Genomic DNA, 2,507 nt, shown 5'->3' on the forward strand with positions numbered 1-2,507 from the left:
GGCCAGTGCAAGGGCCTGGGAATTGAAAGGGATAAGCAGCCCAGGAAACAAAGCCCGGCCCGGTGCTCCGAGGCGCACGCAGCACCCTCGTGGGCACTCCAGGCGGTGCCTCGGTGCCTCGGGTGTCCGAGGCTGGCTCCCACCCGCAGTAGCCTCTGAGCCTTCGAGGAGCTCACCAGGTTCCCAGCTGCCAGAAAAAGTCCTAGTTTACTGACCTCGAGGGTAGCCTAGAGTTCAATTCCCAGTTCTGCAAAAAAAAAAAAAAAAAGGGCCAGGGAGATGGCTCAACACAGGCTTTTTATAAAATATCAAACAGAGAGAGGTGGGAAGCCTCTCTTTCACTCTCTACATATGGAGACAGAGTCTCACCGTGTGGTCCAGGCTGGCCTTGAGCTCATGAACTCCTCGGCTCTGCCTCCTCGAGTGCTGGGATTACAGCCATGTGCCACCTCACCAGGAGTCTTATAATTTCACCTCCTTCTGTAAATCCTATTCACAAATTAAAAAATATTGTAGTTATATTAAGTTTAAAGACAAGTTAAAGTTGACTATAGGCTGTGAACTGGAACAGAACACTTCCACAGTGCTCTGTGCACTTCCTGTCACGGAATGACACCACACAACCTCACTGAGGGCAGATTTTGTGTTCTTTTAAAAAACAGGGCAGGTCTGTTTTGTAGTTTAGGCTGGCCTGGCCCCGTGGGAGCTGGGATTACCAGCAGGTGCCACACTTGGCTGGGATGCTAAGCTCAAGGCCCCAGGGGTCAGCAAGTTGCCTAAAGCCGTGCTCTGCTAGTAATGGGCAGGACTGGCATCAACTCCAAGTCCAAGCACTCAGGGAGGCCACCAGAGCCCCAGGCTACTGCCACCACGTGTAGGGGTAGCCCTGAGCTGGCAGCCCCTCTGCCAGGGTCCTCAGCAAGGAGTTCTGAGCTTGGCCATGGGGCCAAGACCTTGACTGGGGGAGGAGAAAATAATAAGGGGCCATCTGGGGCACAACGGACCCTGGGAAGGGACAGGTGGGGGGCTGGGCACGCAAAGAGAATCTGCACCCAAAGGGTTAACCAGGCAGGAAAGCCCCGAGGGAAGAGGGAAGCTGCCTCAGGCCCTTCACCTCCCCCACTGCGGGAAGAAACTGTCGGGTGGGGCTGGTTGCTTTGGGGATGATTGGAAGCTCTGGGCCCCAGGTGAGCTGGTGGGGGAGAAGTGGGGAACACAGTGGGACTGGCAGGACTGAAGCCCCACCCCTTCCCTGTGGGCTAGGAATTAGGTGCCCTGGATAGGACCCCTGGCCCTAGGCAGGTTCTCCTTGGAGCAGGAGATACTGAACCCGGGCCTGAGGGATGCTCTGTGGGACCACAGCCTCGGAGAATGGGGGGCCTTCCAGGCGAGGCCAGGGCCTGCAGCAGTTTAGGGGTGGGGTAGAGTCCTTTCCCGCCTGCCTGGTTCTCGGCTTGCAGGGTTTGGCTGAGGAGAACGATTCAGGTTGAGATGCATTTTAGGGACTCAGAGGGCCCCAAAGAGATGGGTATGGGCGCACAGGTCGGAATCCCAGCGTTCTAGGAGTCTCATGCAGGAGGACCAAAAGTCTAAGCCCAGTCTGGCCAATTTAGTGAGACTGTTTCAAAATTTAAAACAAATAATAATTTAGAAAGGGTGGGGGTATAGCTCTGTTGGGAAGGCCTGGGTTCACTCCCCCCTCCCCCATCCTAGGAAAAAAGAATCCTAGCCGCAGTCTTCCTGTAACCAGGCGCCTTCGGACTTCGGCGTTTTTATCTGCCCGCTCCCCGAACCTGGCCGCATACCCTTCCCTTGGGTCTACCCAAAACCGTCCCCTCCTCTCCCCTCCCCCCAAACTGTTGGAAATCTTTCAACTTCTTTCAAGTGTTCCCGGGCGGTTTGGGGTCCGTTTCAGAGCTGGGTCAGAGCACTTTAACACCCCCAGCTGGGGAGAGCGGATAAGACAATAGCTGCTATCACTTTACCATTGGAAGTGACCCCCGAATTTGCACCTCTTTCATCTCGGGACCAGAGCCCGCAGGGTGGGCGATTTCCTGGGGGGAGTGGCTTCAGCCGCTTCCCCACCGGCCAGCTGCCCGTCGACCGTAGACGTCCACGCTCGACGGTCCACTTCAGTATGCGACGGGTGCTGGGGTGAGAGGCGCGCCTCTGGGGTCGCCCTGGGCAGGCCCGGCCCCGCAGGCCGGCGTAAATGTCCCGGGCTGGGCGGCGGAGGGAGAAGCGGACGCCCCCAGGGCTCGAGGCCACCCTCGAGGTCAGTAAACTAGGACGTTTTCTGGCGGCCGGGAACCGGGTGAGCGCCTCGAAGGCGACCGCGGGCGGGAGCCGGCCTGGACACCGCCGGGGTGCCGCGAGGGTGCTGGGGCGCCGCGTGCGCCGGGCCGGGCTTTGTTTCCGGGCTGCGTGTCCCCTCCGCGCCCGTGCGGAGGTCGGGCTTCGGCCCTCCGCGGAGCGTCCCCGGGCCGGCAGCCTGTGCCCGCCACCTG

General features: G+C 59.2%; 1 protein-coding gene across 1 annotated transcript in view; it reads left to right on the top strand.

The window, feature by feature from the left end:
- Positions 1-2,149: 2,149 nt before the first annotated feature.
- Positions 2,150-2,507, top strand: part of Vrtn (vertebrae development associated) — a 12,246-nt gene continuing 11,888 nt past the window's right edge. The window contains exon 1 of the mRNA XM_004624857.2: positions 2,150-2,275. The gene's annotated coding sequence lies outside the window, so the exon portion shown is untranslated. The remainder of the gene's footprint in view (positions 2,276-2,507) is intronic.

Source organism: Octodon degus, unplaced genomic scaffold, assembly GCF_000260255.1.
Source record: "Octodon degus isolate 3935 unplaced genomic scaffold, OctDeg1.0 scaffold00007, whole genome shotgun sequence".
Classification (NCBI taxonomy): Eukaryota; Metazoa; Chordata; class Mammalia; order Rodentia; family Octodontidae; genus Octodon; species Octodon degus.